Consider the following 25,000-nt stretch of genomic DNA (forward strand, 5'->3'; position numbering starts at 1 on the left):
AAGAGAGGAAAAATCCAACTAGCATCATCAGAATTCATAGATGGACAATTCTGATGATGCTAGTTGGATTTTTCCTCTCTTTGAGGATTTTCCCCTATTTGTAAACTCATTCTGGACTCACAGTAATAAATTTCCTATATACTGCTCTGACTACACATTGAGCACTTTAGTCCGGTTTTTTTTTTTTTTTTTTTTTTACCACTGGTAAATATATATATATATATATATATATATATATATATATATATATATATATACACACACATTTGAAAAACAAATAATTTGATTAAAAAACCGACATATCCTAATCTTCTGTAATACATATATAGATAGGAAATCAACCATAGGTCTATATGCGTACATGGGTGTATCTGATTTTCTCTCTCATATATATATATATATATATATATATATATATATATATATATATAACTATGAGAGAAAATCAGATACACCCATGTACGCATATAGACTTTCAAGTGAGATCAATCTTCAACTTACAAACATTAGAAGCTCAATATTCAGGCGAATAGAGCTAGATATATTTATTTATTTTTGACAATTTAAAATGTTTCAAATCATATTCTAAATAAATAGCATATACAAATGTAATATCGTTGCTTACAGTTCTTTCAAGGCAGAGTTTATTTTAAGTAATATGATGAAAATAATACACACACACACACACACATATATATATATGTGTATATATGATTAAGATACATATACATGTCTGCATACAAACAGATATTTATTGATTATCAAGTGTAGACTATGTGAATCTTCGATAACAAATGCATGTTTTGCTGATGCCTAATATCACATCAATATATGATGCGGTTTTCTGACATTCTCTCTAGTTAATCGAATTCCTATTAAGATGCACTTGATGGTCTGCTTTTTTGAAAGACATTAATTTCCTCAGGTTTCCTGAGTGACCATTCATCAGGCAAGAAAAAGAGAAAAATTAAGCCCAGGCTTAGCGAAAGCCGTTTGTGTCATGCGGCTTCTCTTCGTTGTGGTCAAACGGTGCTTTTAGCCAACAGTTTAGAGGTAAGTGGTTTGTTTTGGATGGGGCTTAAGCATAAATGCAAGACACTCGATCAAAGAAGGAAATTTCTTAGGCAGTGATTGATCTAGTCGCCACTGAACAAAAAAAAAGAAATTTATTTTAGCAAGTTTAATATATATATATGTGTGTGTGTGTGTGTGTTTGTCTGTATATATATATTAAAAGTTAACTTGTCTGTATGTGTGTAGAACGGTCTCTAACAAACTACTCTGTCAATTTTTGGTCAATTGACTTGTAATTTGATATATAAGGTATCCGGACCTGTACAACTAATTCTATTTGGTTTTAGTCTGTAGAAATAGCTGCAAATGGGTCATAATTTAAAAAAAATAAATAAAAAAAATACGAACTTGGCCAATACAATTTTACTTATGTAAATTCTCTATGCATGTACAAATATACACTACATTAATTTTCAAAGTTTTGGTATGTGTCCTTAAGTCATATGCTAGCGAATACCACTGGAGAGCTAAACGTTTTGGTTTCGATTCTAGCTGATGAAATATTTGTTTTTGCTTAATCATTAGTGTATAATAATCAATACAGAATTAATTCTTTTTTTTTTACACAGGCATCACTACATTATCAAGGCCAAGAGGCCACTCGAGGATAAGGGTTAAAGAGTGTACAGTAGAAATTGGACAATATAGTAATCAATTCGGTAAATTTGTTAACTTATATGGAACGGCTCATCAAGAACTTGTTTACGTTAGACTTGAAGACATCCATATTGTAGTCAGCCGGAAAGCAGGAAAACGAAAGACAATTCCACAGGCGTGCAGTTCTTAGAAAGAAGGTTTGTTCATGGAATTTACGTTTAGGTTTAGGCACAGATAAAGAGTGGGGGGGATTATTGATAGTGTTTTCAGCTAGATGGGTGTTTCTTGTGAAAGTTTGGCGAGGGTGACCATAGACTGAAGCTCAGTCGAACACTTTCCAAGAAAATAACGATACATCAGAGACAAACTCACAACATCTCTTCTGTGAGATAGAGGTTGCAGGGAAGAGAAAAGGACATATACACATATACACATATATAAATATATAGATATATACACCTATATAAATATATATATATACACATATATAAATATATATATACACCCATATTCACACATATGAATATATATATACACACATATATAGATATATATACACACATATATAAATATATATATATATACACACATATAAATATATATATATACACACCCATATACACACATATAAATATATATATACACACATATATACATATATATACACACATATAAATATGTATATATACACACCCATATACACACATATAAATATATATATATATACATATATATACACACATATAAATATGTATATATACACGCATATAAATATATATATACACACCCATATACACACATATAAATATATATATATACATATATATACACACATATAAATATGTATATATACACGCATATAAATATATATATACACACATAAAAATATATATATACACACATATAAATATAAATATATATATACACATATATATATATACACAAACATATAAATATATATATATATACACAAACATATAAATATATATATATACACAAACATATAAATATATATATATATACACAAACATATAAATATATATATACATATACACATATTAAAATATATATATATATAAATACACGCACATATAAATATATATACATATACACATATATAAAATATATATATATATATATATATATACACGCATATATAAATATATATATACATATACACATATATAATATATATATATATACACACACACATATATACACATATATATATATATACACACACATATATACACATATATAAATATATGTATACACATATACAAATATATATATACACACATATATACATATATATATACACATACATATATATACACATATATATATCAATATATATATACACATATATATATATCAATATATATACACATATATATCAACATATATATACACATATATAAATATATATATACACACATACACATAAACAATGTATATGCAGACATATATGCATCTATATGCAGACATACACACACATATACACAACTCCTATACACATATACATACTCATATGCACACACATCTACATATATACATATACGTTGAGATATAGATCTCCAGTAAGAATAGATGTACATATACATACATACATACATACATACATACATACATACACATGTACGCATATACACGTAAATACAATTACATAAATATACATATTCATAAAAATATAATTATACAGACATATATATATATATATATATATATATATATATATATATATATATATACATAGACATGTGTACATTTATACTAAGTAAATAAAGTAAAGGTAGGATAAATAAATAAATACACGGGTGTAGTTAATAATGCGAGGTTAGTTAGATTCATTGTAAGTTATGTTGAAAAAACATGTTGGTCTAATATTTAGGGGTCTGTATTGATTTCCTTTGCTTATTAGATAGACATTAAGTTATAGTGTCTAGAAAACAATTAGGAATCTAGATAAAAGTAGGGATGAAGATAGGAATAGAGATAGAATAAATTAATTGATTGAAAGATTAAAAAAACGGGGTATAAAGGTTTAAAGGTTAACGATTATAAGAGGGGTTGTTAAATTATAATGATTCAGGGGTTCTTGTAATTCCGATAAGTACATATATATGGGGCGGGCTCCTAATATTGTGCTTTGGGCAGTGGTTATGCTTAACTTTATTTTCAGTGTCAAATGTATTGTGGATATAGACATATATATATATATATATATATATATATATATATATATATATATATATATACACATACAAACATAAACATGCATATAAACTCAGATATAGCTATACCAGTATACATACGTTCAACCATGCATACACATAGATATACATATATATACAGACACTAATACCCAGATGCACGCGTACACATACATGTGCACATAGATATACAAATATACATTCATGCATATACACACGACCCATGAGCACATACATCCATTCAAGCGCATATAGAAACATATACATGAACACATATAAGGATATATATATAGAGAGAGACCCAATCATGCCCGCACATACACATAAAGATAGATGTATGGATCTCCAGTAAGATGTAGATGTACATATACATACATACATACACACATATACACAACCATATAAATATATATATTCATAAAAATATAAATATACACACATATATAGATATAGACATGTGTATATCTATACTAAGTAAGTAAAGTTAGGATGAATAAATAAATAAAGAAAGAATAAATAAGCGAGTGTAGTTAATAATGCAAGATTAGGTTGGTTGGTTGTTTTTGTTTTACGGCATATCAACCCTTTTTGGGTTATTTAATGCCGAATCCAAAGATTTTGAAGACATTTTTTTTTTAATAGAATATATTTGTTGTTTTCACATCGGTTTCTATTTAACCCATAGTTGGAACCCTAACAGGTACTACCACTTCGGGTCAGAGTGGACCTGGGAGCAATGGTAATTAAAGGGTGGCTCCACACTCCCCAAAGCCCACAAGCTGGGGCCTCACCACTGGATATAGTTTAAGGTTATATCCAGGACCCCCATTGAGGGACTTTTACCCTCTGAAGGGGGGCAGTCGGCGTACTCAAATACCCCACCGACAGGGCCACAAGATTAGGTAGATGCATTATAAGATATGTTCAAAATACATGTTGTTGCTTTAATATTTAGGAATCTGTATTGATTTGCTTTGCTTATTGGATAGGGATTAAGTTATAGTGTCTAGAAAAAAAATTTAAAAGGGGGTATAAAGTTTAAAGGTAAAAGATTATGAGGGTGGTTAAGTTATGAGTCAGGGGTTCTTGTAGTTCCGTTAAGTTCATAAATATAGGGGGTGGGCTCCTAACATGGTGCTTTGGGCAGTGGTTATGCTTAACTTTATTTTCAGTGTCAAATGTATTGTTGATACAGGCACATATATATATATATATACAAGCACATACATGCATATAAATCCAGATATAACCACACCTGCATCCATACGTTCACCCATGCATACACATAGATATACATATATATGCAGACACTAACACCCAGATGCACGCATACACATACACGCTCACATGGACAGATATATAAATATACATCATGTATATGCGCACGACCCATAAGCACATATATCCATGTATGCGCATATAGAAACATATACATAAGCACACATATGTATACATATGAAGATACATGCACGCATACAGATAACTAAGTAGGTGCGTTAAAGATAATAGTATTTCTGGCATACCTACAAAAAAGTACATATATATATACATACAGATATCAATACAAATTGCAACATATGTACACCCATATAAATGTGGAGAGTTTTAGTAGCAATTACCAAGTAAGTGGGGGGGGTAGTAGGATTCATGGATAGACGAATGTGTACATGGGTAAGGTAATATAGGGTATGGAGAGGGTGGAGTAAAGGGATTTTGTTGTGTTGATGTTACAGTAATTGAGTGTATGCGGTAGATAGATGTACTGTGTGTATTATTCAGTGGGTCCAAAAGGATGTTGTCTGAAGGATGTTTCAGAAAGGTGCTAAGGAGGTGGGATTTGTAATGTCTGCAGTTTATGGTGGTTTCATGTTTTCTATTTAGTAATTCGTCTCTATCTTTAAAACTGAATATAAAAAGTATATAAGACACTTACAGAAACCCCCTCTCTCTCTCTCTCTCTCTTCCTCTCTTTCTCATCTACTTCATATACCTGCCTAAACAACCAAAAAGGAGTCAAAATTTTAAACCTAAAAATTTAAACTCCGCCCCCTCCTTTCCCCCTTTCTTTTTTCTTTACTATACTCTCTCCCCTCCCTATAGCCATATAGTTCCACCCACGCCTACCTGAATCTGCTACCCCCCAAACACTACAATATAATGTATTTTAAACATCAAAACTTAAATATTGTCGATACCCGTCTCCCTGCCCCTTATTATCTCTTACCAGTCCCCCTTTTTTTTCTCTAAAACACTTCTTCCAAATACTAACAACTATTTCTCTAAGGTCTGATGAGGCTGTTGGATCGTAAACATGGTCCAACATCTGAAACATATGTACCCAAACATATAAAACAGTAATAAAAAATAAAACACACACACACACACATATATATATATATATATATATATATATGTGTGTGTGTGTACACACACATAGATATATGTACTAATTATTAACTTTTTAGTATTTACGCTAAGTAAATGTTGATTTTTTTATGATAATATATAAATAAATAATATTAGGTTTGGTTTGTTTATTCATTTCTGAATACATATCCTTCATTGACTTACCGTTTCCTTAACACTAAGACAGCCAAAATAGAGGTTTATAACTTGAGTTTATTTTACTGCATAATCTTCTTAAATCAGTTACTAAAAAAGTGTGTGTGAAGTAAATAACACATCAAATGCAAACGGTCGGCTAAAACAGAAAACTAAAAATGTAAGAACAATCATTGCTAATGTTTTTACTACAAAAATTTCATTTTTTTATAATGAGCTTTAAACAAGTTCAAGAACTTGTGGCATCTATACTCACATCGAATCGAAATTACAAATTAAAAACTGGGGGTTAATTAATAATTAGATTAACCGTTGAATTATTAAACATGCACACATGCAACGCACAGCCACCGTTGCTTTATATATAGTATATATAAATACGATTACCTTGTATGTCAGAGAATTTAACCCTAAGCATTTTGACAGGATTTGGTTTTAAACGTTGCAAAAAAGCCAGTTAAAGATCTGATTTTGTCATACGTGCTGGATTCCATATATAATGACAGAATTAACATGCCCGATGGAGAGAAGGAGATGAAGAAAAGCAGATTTGACAAGGTAGCAGTGTGAGCTTGTGATGTCCACAGAAACATGACAAGGTGAACAAATTCCGATATCTCCATTAAAAAAAAATATCCGAAGGCTCAAACTGTCATTGTGTATCTGTCAAAACGATGAAGCGCAGGAGCCCCCCCCAAAAAAATGTTTAAGTTGAAGCAAGAGAAAAATTATCAAACTTTTTCAAAAATGTTTCCTTTTCTACTAAACCCAACTTTTTTTCGCCGGTAGAAATATAAACAAAATAAAATGAACCAATAAACGTAAGGGGAACCCACTCTTAGTTGCATCATTGCATGTATGAGAAACTGTATCCATACTTCTGTCGCCCTTTCAATTTCATCTTGTTTTTTCACATCTGGAGATATACATATATACATATTTGTATTTGGACAAAGTTAAAACATTGTGAACTCACTGCCCCCATAGCAGCAGTCGAATAGAGCAATGGTTAGAAGCTTCGACTGTCATATAGGTGGTCGGGTTTCGATCCTGGCTTGAGATAGTTACTTGTCTAGCCGCACTGATGAGCTGTAAAACAGCGAAACAGTACTGTATGTGGATGAGTTTATATAATATATATATATATATACTAGCAAAAGTACCCGTCGTTGACTGAGTTCAAAAACAGCCTACAGAAAATGGACTCTGATTTATGAAAGTATGATACGTTATGAAAAGGAAGGGTTGTAAAGAGATAGCTTCGAATTTGGGGGTATCAAACCAGAGCAAAATATGATGAAAGTAAAAAAAAAATAGATAAACCCCATATTTTATTATACCATACCTGTTCACATTGAAACATTTATCACAATATTTTGTGGATCTATATTAAAAAACCTTGTTAAACTTTGTGGCATATTTCCATTCTATGGAGGTCAGGTGCGAACGAACACCCCATAATTTTATTATACCATATTTCTTCAAACAGAAACATAATTATCAAAGTATACTTACACAGATAGATATGAAAAGTATTTATTAAAGTTTGTGCCTATTTCCATTCTATGGAGGCCAGGCGCGAATGCAGATCCCAAAATTTTGTTATACCATCCCTATTTAAGTAAAAACATACTTGTCAAAGTATTCTTATGTACATCTTTATCAAAAACACTTGTAAACGTTTTTTTTTTAATTTTTAAATTTTTTATTTCCATACCTTGTGGACCAGTCGCGAATGCAGACCTCACAATTGAAGTTCATTGAACCAGCGTTCTGCCAGATCAAACATACCCATTCCTGTGTCTCGATACATCATCTATCATTATATGTAATCAGTTTTTTAAAATAGTCAACCATATAGGAGCCTATTCGTGACCAGACACACACAGAGCTTATATATATATATATATATATATATATATATATATATATATATATATATATATATATATATATATGAGAGAGAGATAGAGAGAGAGATGTGTGTGTGTGTACATAATATTTTTATATAAATCTTAATTTTTATAACTACAGACACTAGTATTCATGTCTATACAATCATAATTGTAGAAAATGATGATTACTGCTGATCTGGAGATTCCAACCCAGTCACAAAGCCACCCTCCAGCGAATACCACTGATATTATAGGTAAACAATCACTGATAATGTTCTGTGTGAGAACTTCTAGTGAATGTATAATGATGATACTACTACTACTACTACTACTACTACTAATAATAATAATAATAAAAAACAGTGATGAAGGTTCTTAGAATAAGAACTGACTGCGGAGGAAGAGCACTAATCAGTCCTCCACTAGATGAGTGCAAAAGTATTGGGGAGACTTACTGCCACCCAAATTTCAGTGAAAATCAGTGGCCATTACTGGAGGTAAATCAATCAATAATTTCCCCCACTTTTTATCTGTGCCTAAACCTAAACGTAGATTCCATTAACAAAGCTTCGTTCTTAGAATTGCATGCCTGTGGAACTCTTTTCTATTTTCCTGCTTTCCAACTGACTACAATATGGTCTTCTTCAAGTTCAACATGGACAAGTTCTTGATGAGCCGTCCCCTAAAGTAATCTAATTTACCAAATTTTCACTTCTAACGCTTACTTCAATATTGTCTAATTGACTACTATATATTCATCAACTCTTATCCTCGCGTAGTCCTCGGATCTTGATAAGTGGTGACTCCTTTGTAAAAAAAAAAAAAATCGTAAGTATCTGTTGCGATAATGCAAAGTTATTTGAAAAAGTTATCCAAAGAGATATAGAGTACTGGAAATCTTGGGAAACTTGTTACCCAGACTTCAGGCAACATTACCGGTTATTACTAGTGAGTAATTCTGATAACTTTTGTGAGAACTCCTAGTGAGTACGAATAATAAGAAAAAAAGAGGAGAAAAAGTAAAGCAGAGCAACAACACAGAATTGGTCAGGGAGTCTAAAGGGATATGGAAGATAAGGAAAATTAAGATAACACCAATAATAGTAGGAGCACTAGGAACAATACCGAAAACTTTCAAAAAAAGAATAGGCGAGATTGGAATCAGTGGGATGGCTGAGTAGATACAACGAATAATAATAACGAAAACGGTTGAAATATTAAAGAAAAGCCTTGAGTGCAGAGAATAATACACATGACCACTTGGCTGCGAATACAGAAACTACTCAAAGGTAGAACACAAAGAAACACCATAGAGAGTCACGAAAACTGAAACTGTATAATTGCATTATTGTAAATTAACTTGCTGTGCCCTTGCTCCTCTCTTCCTTTTCGTTTTTTCTTTGTCACCCTAACCTGGTAATGTACTAAATAAATAAGGAGGGTCAAGGAGGATTGAAAGACTGTGGAGAGAAAGCACTTGTCATACCTCTGCAGGATGAGTGCAAGGAGGACTAGGGTCTTGGGGAAGCTTATTACCACCGATAGGGGAAACCAATGGTCGCTGCCAATGAGAAATCAATAGTAGATGGCTATTGCGATAACGCAAATTGTTGGTGAAAGAGGTGAAGAGTACTGGAGATCTGGGGAAGACTTGTCACTCAGACTCCAGGGAACACAAGGTTTTTTTCAAAGTAAATTCTTAGATGATGGCCCATATAAAAGCCAGCGAGTAATAATAAAATTGAACTTAAACAGAACTTTATGTTGAGCCATGCAAATCCTTTCCCTTAAAGTGACCATCTGTTCAGTGAAAATCATCAAGGGAAAACTGATTCGCCCCCAACTGCTGATGTGAAAGAAGTATTAATTTAATTTAACCATTAAAAATGACAAATCAGCTAGGAATTCAGAATTTTTGTGATCTACAAAGTATGCAGTGAATAAATAAATAGCAAAAGAAGTGAAAGTTTCTCCCTTTCCTGAGAGAAGACGAGTGATCTGATGTTTGCTAGGTCAGGCTTAAGTCCAAACTGGCAGTGAACCATGGAAAACGAAATGAAAATGATGGATATAATCTGAAGAAAGGCGACAAGTCTAGCGATTCGGATGCTTGAGATGATCTGTTTATCATGAACTAAATAAGATTAACTGATTTTAAATCTGGTTTCTTTCACTGACAATAACCGAATTCACAGATCATCTTTCTCCATTTTATTCATTATAACTCAAATCGGTTCAGTTGGGTTCAAGTCTCACTGTATCTTGGGATTCATCTTTGCATCAATATTAACAGTTCCCTATAGAGTTGCACCACCTGCCACCAAACGACCGACAGATAGCTCGCAAGCCTGCTGAAAATTCTTAAAAGGAATTCTATCAGCAACACCAGGAAAGTGTTCATAGATTTCTTTACTTCTAATAATGTTTGAAAAAATATAGTCGAATTTATTAGTAACAAAATAAAAATCTTTACGGCACATCTACAGTAATCCATTGTAAAGCAAGTTTTACTACTAAACTAGCACGCCACCAGGTCGTCAGATACGCTTAAATATGGTATTTTAATTCATGCAGATTACATATTTATTACTACAGAAAAGTCTCTACTGATTATTATATTGAACTTAATACATGTATATGGTAATGAGATCAAAACTAAAAAATATATCTTTATGGCTTGGCTGGTATCAGCTAGAATCAAAATCAAAGCCTTCACCTCTCCATTCTCATTCCTTAGTCTGTCAGTCACGCCCATACGCATATATATATATATTTACACACACACACACACACTTTTCATTTGTTTTGCATAAGCATGTCGCAAACATTTCACAAGAAGGTTTCGGTCAGACAGTTACATGTAACTAGGGCTTACGTTGTTGTATCATAAATGAGCCTTTGTTGTATATTGGCTGAAATTGGAATGGAGATGATATATTAAAACGTGTCTATTTATAAAAGATTGTGTGTTTGATGATCTTATCAGAGTTAATGTCATTGTGTGTGTGATCATCTAGTGGTCTTTCTATTACATATGTTCATATGCTGTTAAGTGTGAATATGTGTGTGACATGTCATTTGAACATACCTTCTGCCATTTTGTTGGTCCATCTGGAAATTCTCGTCTGGGAGGGAGACTTGATACCTGTTTTTGGGGACGAAGATTTATTTCACACCAAGACAAGAAATTGGTTCTCTAGTTTATTTCACTTTCCCAGATGTCTTGCAGAAGGTCGAAAGTGAATTTGGCCTGTGTTGTTTTTTTTCTTCTAGGTCTTATTTCTACCACGTCAGCGTTCGTTTCCCACCCCTAGCGAAGGGGAGGAGACAACTGCGAAGCCGTCAGTTCGGTTCTAAGTCCAAATCAAATCTCAACGATTCAGCTAACCTGATCACATGACTCACACACAATCCAATCAGCTGATCTTAACTTCCTGTCAACGTGTCTACACTGTAATTCACTCTCTCTCTCTCTCTCTCTCTCTCTCTCGCTCTCTCTCTCTCTCTCTCTCTCTCTCTCTATCCATTCTCTAACATAGGGACCTAGAACTTGGTCAGTAGAACTAGAGTCAGTCAGTAGATTATTGACTGAATTTTTGTATAAGAATATCGCCTGAATCAGTCTCTAGTTGCTTGTAACTGGTAGACCGAAACATGCTCATGAATGTGTAGTGACCTATTTATGCTTATGTAAAATGAATAAATAGTATATGTTGCTCAACTTCGGTATTGAGCACTCTTGCACTAACCTTGTTAAAACTTCATTGGTTGCTTTATCTCTGAAAATATTAACCTGGAATTATATATATATATATATATATATATATATATATATACCTGTTTTTAATATATATATATACCTGTTTTTAAAAGATGGAAACACTCGATCGTCGCAGAGAAGAGTCACGCAAGCAAGTAAGAAAGGGCGACCGGACGGTCCACAGAGTTTTATAATTATATAGATATTTTTTACCTTTGTGACAATTTTTATTATGAAATTTTAATTTGGGGTGACTGTTGTGATCATATATTTCACTTTACAGGGAATTTGTGTTATCACATTTTTTTTACATAATTTTAAGGGCAATTCTTGCTATCACATTCTTTACTTTTGGAGTAGTTCTTATTTGATATTCTTTGCTTGACGACAATTTTTGTTATTAAATAATTTTTACCTTTGGATAAATTCTATTATCTCTATTTTTATTTTAAAGCCAACTGTTGCTATCATATATCTCTTACTTTGAGAACAATTTTTGTTGCAATATATATTTTGCTTTGAGAGCAATTTTGTTCTCATATATTTGTGATGATTTGTGTTTCAAGATTTTATTAAGTTTTTCCATCACAAGGAAATTATTAAAAATATTTCTGTGCATCTAAGTATCCTTTAAAATACATTTTCATAGAGTGAATTTTTTTCTCATAAATGCAAGTTTCATATTATCATTAAGCAGAGATCCATGCATTATTTTCATTATACAACTTATTTGATGGCCCACTTCTATGGACTTTTTTTCTTATTTTTCATACATTGTTTTGACATTCGATTCTTAAAATGGAAAATTGTAATAAAGTCAGAAAACTAAAAAGGAAAAAAAGTTTAAATTAATGAAAAAAAATCACTTAGTGTGTATTAATTAATAAATATTTTTTAATGTGGAACAAATTTTTTAATGACTTTTTCTTAATTCAAATTAAGCATGAAAACAGCTGTCGTATGGGAAGTTTCATGAATGCATATTTAGTTTTGTTTTATAGCAAAAAATTGTTATCGATTATTTTTAATAATTGTTTTATGTATTTTCTGCTTCCTTTTGAACCATAGAATTAGATGGTTTTGCTGGTGTTTAAGTTCATGTTAAAGTTTTTGTTTGTAGCTGCGTTTTGGCTTTTGACAAAATTCAATATTCGCTTCCGGAGACTGCAGCATTTGTCCCAACTCTAGTAGATTCACTGTGACGACTTTAACCAGTTTTCATAAATTTATTGAATTTTCCGCAGTATTTTTGTTGCATTTGCCAATTGTCAGTGGACGTGATTTCCATTGGTTAAGCATTTCGACAACTTCTTGATGGTTATGTAACCTGTTCAGAGCATAGAAAGTGGATCTTGGGTTTACTTTCGACAGCCTTATAACTCTTGCTTACCTTACTTTGTTCATTAGTCCTCATATTCCATGAGTGATGTGAGCTTTACAGGAGAGTAGGCTAGTTAAAAGTGCTCAACCAATGCATGCCTCTCTCATTTCTCCAAATCTGCCTTAATGACCTGCTCCCCCCTTTTTATGTTCTACTTCGAAAAAAAAAACAAAAAAAAACTGCCTTTCCCATCATACACTGCCTTTCCCATCATACACTGCCTTTCCCATCATACACTGCCTTTCCCATCATGCAAGTGCATAAATGAGTCGGCCATTTTGTCTCTTCTTTCCCATGGAGCAACACAGGTAAGCCCCTTCATTTTTTTTTTGCAGATATACCCTATGATGTTTCTGACAAAGAGTGAAAAATTGCTGTTTTCTGGGTCAGAATCTAGTTCATCTAACACTTATCGTAAGCAAGTTTTTGACCTTAAAATAATATTTTATCAACTCTTTACATTGAGTGGCTGCAGGCCTTGTCGTGATCTATCTACAGTAAAAATGTGTAAATGATAAACCGGACGCTATCCTGCAGAATTACCTAAATTTAATTTATTTGTATTACACCTTTACTCTCGTATTATGTTGCTGCTGCTATTACTGCTGCCACTAATAACAATGTTAAGGTCAATTATGATATTGCCAACTGTTCAATATAATGCATATGGAATCAACGAAACGGACATTAATTACTTGAATTGCGTTTTATGTTGAGCTGTTCTAGTCCTTTCACTTAGTCTGGCCATCTGTTCAGTGAAAACAAGAGATCAAGACAAACCGATTGAACCTCAGCTGCTGATATACAAGAAGTATCAGAACAATAATTTGACCATTAAAGATGGCAAATACTGTTCATACATAGCAATAATCACGTGACACCCCAATTCTGTAAGATCATCAAAGTTAAGTAACATTTAGTCTGTTCAAAATTTGACTAGGTGGGAATATTAATTCGTATATTTAAAACTGGGTTCTAATGATTTTGCAAGTTGAAGGCCGGCTATCAAACTGAAACGATAACAAGGCCATTGGCTGTGATCTGTGCTGACCAGACTGATCAGTGATGATAAAAAAAGATAATTAAATATGAAGATAAAGAAATAAAGACATTTTAATACTTACTTTTCTTGGGCCTAAGTTTTTTACGTTACATTGTAATACAGCTCTCTGTCCTATACTTCTGGAAACGTTGGTTGGTGTGTGAGTGAAATAGGCTGGAGGATATCGGTGGTTATTCTTATTGCTATTTGGACCTGAAAAGTAAAGAAAGAAAGTTTAGTCTTACAAAACAGATGAAAATATTTGATGTATTTTTTATTGGCATCGAAATCGGTAAAAAAACCCATTTTTCAATCAAATCGATTGATCGCCTGCTCTAATTGGGGATCAATAATGTTGCAGCCGGAGGAAGCTCCACGTGCCTCTCGCAATGACTTAGTTCACAATACTAGTTTACATTGCACTGTAGAGAATTTGTTGTTGATTTTATAAAATTGCTTTTATATATAATTCCTTGTGATCTTGCAGTAAAGTTTAAAATAGAAAATGTCAAGTATCATGCTTCAATTGTGATCTAAATAGAAACATTCATTTTGAACGCACCCCTGTCATATCAAAAACCTACTGTTGATTTTATATGCCAGACTTTTTGGCTTCTGTGGTAATAAAACTTCTGAAATGCACTTGTGATGTTAAGCTGTGTAAGATGTTATCTTTGATCAAAATCCCCAATGTCTTCTTTCATTGGATTATTTCGATCATCAATTATCAATATTTATCAAACACATTCCAATACAAAACCTATCTAAGAACATTGCCAGGAACATAAAGTACTATTGTGTGAAATTTTATAAAAATCGCCCCCGCTGTTTTCGATTCCAGAGGGAACGAACCCACACACAGACACTCAGGCAGACAAAGTTCCTTTCATATAATAGTAGCAATTTTTGGTATCAGCTATTTTGAATCAATGATTCTATTTCGACTGTTAATAAACAAGAGAAAAACGACAACAACTTATAATTATCTATGAAACGTGTGTGAAAAGTGAAGAGACTGGTGTAAAAAATAATTTATTTTAAATTCAAACCACAAATATTATATCACATTCAAGTGTTTTCCCTCTTTTCACCCATATATACTTCAATGCATTGCTGGATGTCGTCATCAAGGGAACGATTCCTCTGGGATGTTGGCATTGGACTTAAAAACAGCAATATTATAGTCAGTAGGGAAGCAACTCAGTAGTACTGTTTTCCACAGATGAGCCATGTTAGGAAAGAAACTTTGCTCATGGAAGTTTCCTTTAGTTTTAGGTACAAAGTGGGAGAAAGTGAAATTATTGGCAGATATATTTGGAATAGAAATACGTTGGTAGCTTTTTTATCATCTATATCCTGCAAAAATTAGTTGATTAGTCAGAAAGAATTGTCTTACCCAATCAAAAGGCACTATTTTAGAATACAAGGAAGGTAATTCATCGTCACAGTAGACAAAAAAAAATAGAATCTATTTTAAACAAAGGAAAATAATCTACGTTTTATAATTAACATCCTGTCCGGACAAATGGTTTATTATTTTGTTATCCAACACAATACCGATAACAAAAATAGATTGTTGTATTATTTTTAAAGGATAAATCGTATTATCTACTATGTGTCACTGACAGAGCGCACTTCACAAATTCAATTAGATGGTAAGTTCCACCAGAACATAAACTCTTCGCAGTCTTGTAAGGAGAATTAAGTGTCTTTTATGCCTACAGTATGAAGCCTTGACCAATTAAAAAGATCCTGAATAAACTGAATTATATTTTTTTCTTCTCTTTCACAGAAAAAAAGAAAAACATCTTCAATATTTGTCACTGACATTAAGAGGAGTGGAATGGAGCCATGGATATTTGCAAATCAGCAAACAAAATGGAGACGATCATTCATCGAAAATACTTTGGCAGAAATCTGAACATTTTTTTTCTTCTCAAAACCGACCAGAAATCCACTTTAATAATGAGATTAATAGAACAAATAAATAAATAAAAAATCCGATCATATATAAATAAAAGCAATCTCTTTTCGACAAACGAAAACAAAAATCAATAATATATTTTGTTGTAGTCAGAGTAAATTTGTAGGAAGATCCATTTCTTCTTGTTCATTTCCAGATTCTTATTTTTATATGTAGACACTTAGATTAATTTATAATATCTTGAAACTAGAATTTTTAGTTGAAAACGGACGAAAATTATAGCTCGTTGACTTAGAATGAGTGCTTTATGCCAAATTGATAGTTGAATATGGCTTAATCTGCATTCATTTTTACATTAAATACAAATGCTTATTAATCTCTTAATTCCTTACTTTGTATTGCATGGACATCATAATACCTAGTTCGCTGCACCTTATAGCAAAAGTCCATACAAAATTTCAACTAGATGAGCCCAATAGTTTTCAAGGAAACTTCTACAGTAAATTTGGTATTGTAGAAATTAATTTGCATTAATCCCTTACTGTGCATCCTTGGTTAGCTGCATCTTATAATAATAAATGATGAATATGATAATAAAGATCCATGCACAATTTCAACCAGATCAGTCTGATAGTTTCTGAGAAGACCTCGAGAGAATGTGGTCATGTAGTGATCATTCCATATTAACCCTTTTCTGTGCATCGGAGGAATACCATAATATGTTTGTTAATCTTATCATAAAGGTCCATGCAAAATTTCAGCTAGATCGACTAGTTGTTTCCAAAAAAATTTATAGAGCAAAAATATAGCATCGTAGTGACTAATGCATAGTGATCTCTAATTGTAGCATCGAACAAATACTGTAGTACTAGGTTCACTGCACCATAACAAAGGTCCATGCAAATTTTCATCCTAATTGGCCCAGTAATTTCAGTGATAAAGTGGAACAGACAGAAATACTAAGAGAAATATTATATATATATATATATATATATATATATATATATATATATATATATATACATTAGGATTAATTTACAACATTTTGAAATAATGTAGGTAAAGCGATTAAAATACACAATATGAAAAAGATTTTATTTGTGTGCAAAAGGATGAGAGAATGAGATTATAAGAACTCGTATTTGGAGAAAGTACATTTGGATGACAAGGACACTGATGTTCCTATTTATTTGCCTCCACACGAGGGCAGAGTTAGTCCCAAAGTCGCTTTTCAATGTGAGGAAAATCCAACCCCACAAAAAAGAGCACTCTGGATAGGAACAAAAATAAAAATTGCCTCGATCTAGAAGGATTTCTCCTCCACTGATCGAGTTCAAAAAAAGGCGAAGGATATTGATGTTGTTCAGAAGTCTTGTTATCTTAGTGATATCATTCCAGCACCTGCGCTGCCTGTTTTCTATTATTTGGGGAGAGGGGGCGTATTTTGTTTTTTTTAGAACCCTCTAATTAACTGATGCACACATTTGTATATTTTATTGGTCCCCAACAAAAGGAAGGAGGACCTATAAATTCACTCTTGTCCATTCGTTTGTTCGTCCGTCTGCACTTTTCTCAATAACTACGCCTTGGAATTTTTGGAAATTGTGCACAAACATTAAACATGATATGAGTAAAATAGTAACAGAAGAGATTTTCCAGGAAAACTCCGGTTATCCCCCCCTCCCGAGGTGCCTTTCGGGTTAAATTGACTACAATTGACACTTTTGTGCTTATCTAAAAATATTGATGCCTTAGATTTTATAAAATTTTCTGAAAAGTTGTAACTAACTGATTTCTATATAATTTTGTTTGTCTAAACTTCGCAATAACTTTTGGGTGTGCTCCACAGGCTCTTTTTGGGCTGATAAAAAACCTCCATTTTTGGAACTATTTTACCATATTTGTCCAAAATTTTCTGTGTATGTCTATTTACCAGTTTTGCCTGGTGCTGAACTCAAATTTAAATATGTTAAGGCCTTGGGGATTTTGGGGGCTAGATGGAGAAGGAGCAAATGGACTTAGTCATTTCTTTTTTTTTTGTGTGCAGAACTCAAATTTACATATGTTAAGGCCGAAAACTGCACCGTTTGTTACTTTTTACCAGAATTTAACGTCCTCTTGGGACTTTTGGGGCTAAATGGGGGAGGCAAATGCTGAACTCAGTAATTATTTTATGCCTCGTTTACTGTACATTCAGGTGAGCATGCATGCTTCACTTGTTTGTTTTTCAAATCTGTTGTAGCTTTTGTTCGGCACAGTATATTCGCTGGCTCCTTTTAATGTTTGCTGAACAAAAGTTCTAAAATCTCATACTTTCAAGGAAATCAACGTCTCACTCATTATCGGTTTCTTTCTTAGTAAACAGAGCTTATGTCTTGAAACAGAAACAAATGATCAGAGTTGATCAGGCTTAAATCTACACAACAGATCGATCGAAAGATGAAAGATGTACGAATTTACATAACGAATTGATTACCAAAACAATGATAACCTTTATAGATCTTCTTGTTTGATGTTCGGAATTTTGTTTTGCATATTTTGACAGAAGTGATTTTCAACTATTTATGTTTTTGTCTATTCATTTCTGGATGAATGACAAGAAACATTGAATGATCAAATTTGGCAGTAAATCCTAATCAGGTTCCATTGAAAGTATTAATAAAATGAAACCGTTTCATTATGAAGCTATTGTAAGAGAATGGCCTCAGGAATAGAAAAGTTAGTGTTTGGCATTGAAAGAAGAAGAAAAGAAAACGAAGAGTAATTTTACAATTTTATAGTGGTAAACGAATTTTAGTCTAAAACTGTTTTAGCAGTGTAAGTTTCGAATCTTTTGTCTCCATTACTGTAGCCATATAAACCCGCAGTAATCAAGACACACACCGTGGTGTAGATAAGAAAAAGTTTATCAGCAAAAGTATGTTACAATAGTACACGTCATGATTGTGGGGTTGCAAGTACCACAAATCACTACCCAATAACGTGTTAGATTTAATTATAATATCTTTGTGTAAGTCCACCATTTCCCATCAACTAATCTAATAACAAATAGATATTTGTTTTTTTACATAGGCATCACCACTTATCAAGGCCCAAAGGCCAATCGAGGATAAGGGTTAAAGAGTGTACAGTAGTCAATGGGACAATATAGTAATCGATATTAATGGAAATTCCGTAAATTTCTTAACTTAAGTGGAGCGGCTCATCAATAACTTGTTTATGTTGGACTTGAAGTCAACCATATTGTAGTCAGCTGGAAAGCAGGCAAACGGAAGACAGTTCCACAGGCGTGCAGTTCTAAGAAAGAAGCTTTGTTCATGGAATCTATGTTTAGGTTTAGGCACAGATAAAAAGTGGGGGAAATTATTGATAGTTTTCAGCTAGACGAGTGTTTCTTGTGAAAGTTTGGCGAGGGGTGGTGTAGATTGGAGCTCAGTCAAGCACTTGCCATGAAAATAACGATAAAGCAGAGACAAACTCTGTGAGAAAGAGGTTGCAGGGAAGAGAAAAATACATCCCCTACGAGGCTACAAAGTCTATTTTGAACTCTATCAAGGCAGGATAAGTCCTTTCTAACAGCTCCTGACAAGATGTGGCAACAGTACTCCATCCTTAGACGTACCTGGCTCTTATATAAATAGATATATTTTATAATCAGAATCTTTGGAAACTACAGAAATTTTCGAGTGGAAAACGATTTAATTTGTGCATTATTTTCAGTTTCGTAGATGTAAACGAGTTGAGGTAGCAGGTTCAGTTCAATATTCATAATTATAACTAAAAACTGACTATCAACATGTTCTAAGTGTGTTATATGATGTAAATGCTAGCTAGAAAAAGTTAATAGAGCTTGAATGAGGGCTTTGAAAATTATACACATTTAAAAAATATTATGAAAGTCTCGGAAGTAGATGTAGAACATATTAGGGAACAGTTACAGTTCACTGAAGACAAACAAAAATAGGTTGTGATTAGAATGAATTTAAGAGAAAAAGAGATGGATGAAAAGTGCTCAGACAGAAGGTACTTTATAAGTAATTTTGTAAAAGCTATTCAGGATGCCATCAAGTAAAACGGGCGTTAAACCGGATATGATGATGAGTCCATGTTTTGAAGTGAGCAGTAAGGAAATGTTCTGGAGAATCCATTATAACTGCTGGACAACAGGGATACAATTGCCTAACGACGGACAAAATGGGCATTCGTTGTAAGTCTCTCTTTAAAATTTACCAAAAATCAGGCAATTATCTAATCAATATAAAATTTTAATTGATTATTAAGTAAAGAACAAACTTTTTTTTGCATACATACTCCTTCATTTTTGTTCTTACCCTAAAAGTAAAAAGCCTCACCTCGACATATTCGTACTATATGCAGGAAATAAGGAAAAAGGTAGAAACCAAGAATAGCAGGCCTTCAAATTCTTAGAATGAAAACCCGAATTTTGAATGTGTTTAATTTTTCACTTTATGTGATCTGAATTATGTGATTTGTATGTTATAATTATTATCTTTTAAGGCTTATTGCTACTCAAATTCCAGTGAAGACCAATAGCCGTTGCCAACGAGAAATCAATGGCAAGCAGCTGTTGCGATAATGCAGATTTATTTACAAATACATTTTTCATTATTTTTACGAAAAACATCTTTAAAATAAAAAAAAATTATACAATTTTTTTTCAAAGGCCTAATGTTTCTAATATATCATTCAATTGAGAATGCTTTAACCAATACTAAAAAAAACATACACCACTGTAGAAGTTTCAAAATTTCAATGAAAAACTGAAACTTTTTGTTTACGTAGATCCTAAGTATGATGGCAGGTAGACGCTACAATTTTCTCGTCAATACCCACATTTCATTGAAAAGATAAAAAATACGCTCCAAATTATGAGATTGTCGTCTGCATGTTTGTTTACATCACGTGACTCAAATCAACCAATGAAATGATGTTACGAAGGTAAACATTCAAAGTGAACCAAAAGAGATCGTCTAACTTTCAGTTTTAGTTTAGTTTCTTGTAACCAGTATAAGTTTCTATAGTTTTAAAACGTTTACAACTCATGATGGCATCTGTCAATTAGGTAATCGAATCGTTATAAAAAAATGGAATGCTTTGAAATTCAGATGTCAATGTTCTAATATTTTTGTATATTCTAATGGCAAATAATCCTTAATCTTATTTAGACATCAAAAAATAGTTTGATTCAAAAATATTTTTAAAACATATTTAAATTTTTGTTTACCGTTTATGTTTTTAAGCGAAAAATTGGTACATAACTGTTTTTTGGAAAAGTTTAAAATTTAAACTTCTATTAAAAATTATTGAAAAATTATTATCTTATTCTGCTTTTAAGGTAATAAAATTCAGGCTTTAATCTTTTTGAATATATCAAAATTTATTTTAATAGAATAAAGGAGGGGGCGAATGCTGGACTTAGTTATTTCTTTTTTGCATGGTGCAGAACTCAAATTTACATATATTAAGGCCTAAAACCGCACCGTTTGTTCATTTTCACCAGGATTCGACATCCCCTGGAGACTTTTGGAGCTAAATGGGGGAGGGGGCAAATGCTGGACTTAGTAATTTTTAATGTCTCGTTTACTGCGCACTCACGGGAGACCATGCATGCTTCACTTGTAACCTATTAAAATCAAGAGGGATAGAGAGAGGTAGAACAAGGTAGAAAGGGTGAGGTAAAGAGAGAGGCTATTAAAAAATAATGTAATATATATATATATATATATATATATATATATATATTAAAGGCATTGTGTGTGTGTGTGTGTGTGTGTGTGTGTGTGTGTGTGTGTGTGTGTGTGTGTGTGAGAGAGAGAGAGATTAAAAAACATTAGCTTGATTTTTCTCTGTGATTTGGTCATGTCGACAATGGATCTTTAGTGTAAGGGTTGCCATTTTGAAATGAGAAGATATTGAGTAAGAAACGTTTCATCTTTAAGTGCCTCCCACGTTTGGATCAAGATGCTATTTTTAATCATCCATTATTGGCTGAGATGTCCTCTTCCAAAACAACGATCACTACACCAACAGCAATCACAGCAATCATCACCATCAACCACAAAAAAACACTACCAATTTTACCATTACTAACCAACACAATCAGCGGCCAGGCAAGGACAATTCAATTTCTGGCCAGGAAATGTTTTGCGTGAGATGTCACTTTAAAACTGCCGTTTTATTTATACTCAGGTCAGGAAAGGCGGGGGGGAGATTTCGTACATGTATTTGTTTATGCAATTGCATTATTCAGAGTCTGGCATGAAAAGAGAACGGCTGTCGTCAACTATCCCTCTTGACGTAATGTACGATCTTCCATTACACAAATACAACATTAAAAAAAATCAAAAAATAATGAACAAAAAACTGATTTTCTCTAAATCAAAGACAAGTTTCCTAAAACTATCACGAAATCAAGAAAGCAACGTTTCTTTTGGATTTTCTTTAACACGTTTCGCCAAAAACAAGGTATAGTGCTACTGAGATGTAAACAACTATTGTTATTAGGATTCAAAATTATATGAAGCATCTTAAATGGGGAGTAGTACAACAAGATATTTGTTCACTTTACATTTAAATACCTGCATGTTACTACAGCCGAAAAAACACAGAGCAGGAGAGGAATCCCAAAGCCTTACGTTTAAAAAGAAAAATAATTGTTTTAAGTAATTTAAAAGTATGAATAATATATTATATGGGTTTCCTTCCGTCTTAGGAAACGAAAAATACAACCTGAAAAGCGTTTAATGAAACTGTTGTTGTGTAATCCCCAGCTTACTATTTACAGGTACTTTCCAGAATGTTGCCCTTTTTCCTAATTTTTTTCTTTTTTCTTTAATTATTTGGACTATTATTCTCATCTTCTAGTTGTTGTTTGCACAACGTTTTGGCCAATTATTTCTCTGGCCTTCGTCAGGTTAACCGCGATGGGATAGGAATGTCGAATCCTCCAACTGCATACACAGTAATTACTGCCTTCAATAGCTATTGTCAGCTCACCACGATTTGGTCAACTAATCCTCTGACCGGTTTTGGGTGGGATCGAAACCGCTACCTCTAGACAATGCTCACCTGGAATCGTAGATGTTCCACATCTCTATCCACTGCACTATGGACCCTGAAGGGAAATCAAAGTTGGATTTTTGGGTTTTATAAATTACTAGCGAGGGGTACCCGGCGTTGCCCGGGTGTTTGGAGGTGTGTGTGGGGGGGTTAAAAAAAGTAAGTATGAGGATCGAACCCGAAACGTTGAGGCAAATTTGTGAAGAAAAAAAAAGTGCGACGTTAATCATTGCCCCACCGCGACATGCTTACGGAAACACGTTTGAATTTATTTAATTACTTGGATTTAGTAGGTGCTCGTTGTAATGATTTAATGATCAAGTTTGACTGCGGGATTTCATTTACTGCTGAACGCTTTCTTCCCCCCCCCCCCAAGATGTTATAGGAAAAAGACTAACCCACATGCGGCGAGCGACAAATATTGAATATTCATCTTCCCGAAATCGAGCAAATTAAATAGACAGGCGAGCTTCGTTGTTAACTGTGAAATATTACCATTTATGTGATATAAAAAGTTTTAAAAAGTTGTGAACCGACCGACCGCTTCTCTGAAAGAAGCCTTTTGTAGACACACAGAAAAAGCGAACACACATACATACATTTTCGCTTTTATATTTATAGATTATTTAGAAAACAACAACTAGAATAGTCCAAATAATTAAATAAACATCATACAAATTACTCCTCTCCAAAATAATCACCAACTTATTCAATAATATAACGCCATTTTTTTTTATTCAAAAGTCTTCTCGCACTTCAATGTGCTTAACAAGTAATCGTACATATGAAAAGGTATTTTTCTCCTTGATGTGTTGTTTACAAAGGCTTCAGAGTCTAGTTGGCCACACTATTTTACATACAGTAAAGAGTAGAAGAGATAGATTGCCACCCTTTTCAAGTGTATTAGAAAATGTCACGTTATCATCAACAGAAGTGGAAAATGACAACATATAACAGTATTACTATCACCACTAGCACTGCCTAAATAATATTCTAAAATATTCTCTTTTGATGTCCATCATGTTTAGTCTTTTTTCATATAGAGCAGTCTAACATAGTTTACATGTTTTAGACGAATATTCGCATTAGTGTTTTGTTCACCGCATTTAATAATTAGGTGATTTTTAATTAGTCATAAGCAATGATTCCACGCTTTGCGCAATCATCAGATAAAAACAATTATTGTATTCATTTAATAAAACGTTCCCTCTATACCATTATTATTTATTTATATTATTTTTTATATATTTGTGATATAGCATTATGTTAATACTATTTTATTGGAGAATTAGTAGTTTCCATTGGAGTACCATGACTTTAAACAGCTGTTCTGTTTTTAAATCTTCGAAACAGCTACATGGTAAAAAGATGATGGTACCTGTTCCCTACATAACAATTTACGTTAAGGTTTCTTTTCTTTTTACGGTTATATTGTTGAATTCCATTTAAATTTAATCTTATGTTTTATTTAT

The 25,000-nt window shown here is 32.7% G+C and overlaps 1 protein-coding gene across 1 annotated transcript in view; it reads right to left on the bottom strand.

Annotated features, from left to right (window-relative positions):
• The window catches only part of LOC145269267 (uncharacterized), a 700,568-nt gene extending 685,834 nt beyond the window's left edge, over nucleotides 1-14,734 (bottom strand). Inside the window, exon 1 of the mRNA XM_080124922.1 lies at nucleotides 14,607-14,734. The gene's annotated coding sequence lies outside the window, so the exon portion shown is untranslated. The remainder of the gene's footprint in view (nucleotides 1-14,606) is intronic.
• Nucleotides 14,735-25,000: the final 10,266 nt, after the last annotated feature.

The sequence above is a fragment of the Euprymna scolopes genome, chromosome 4 (genome assembly GCF_053919585.1).
Source record: "Euprymna scolopes isolate OS-2025 chromosome 4, ASM5391958v1, whole genome shotgun sequence".
NCBI classification, from domain to species: domain Eukaryota; kingdom Metazoa; phylum Mollusca; class Cephalopoda; order Sepiida; family Sepiolidae; genus Euprymna; species Euprymna scolopes.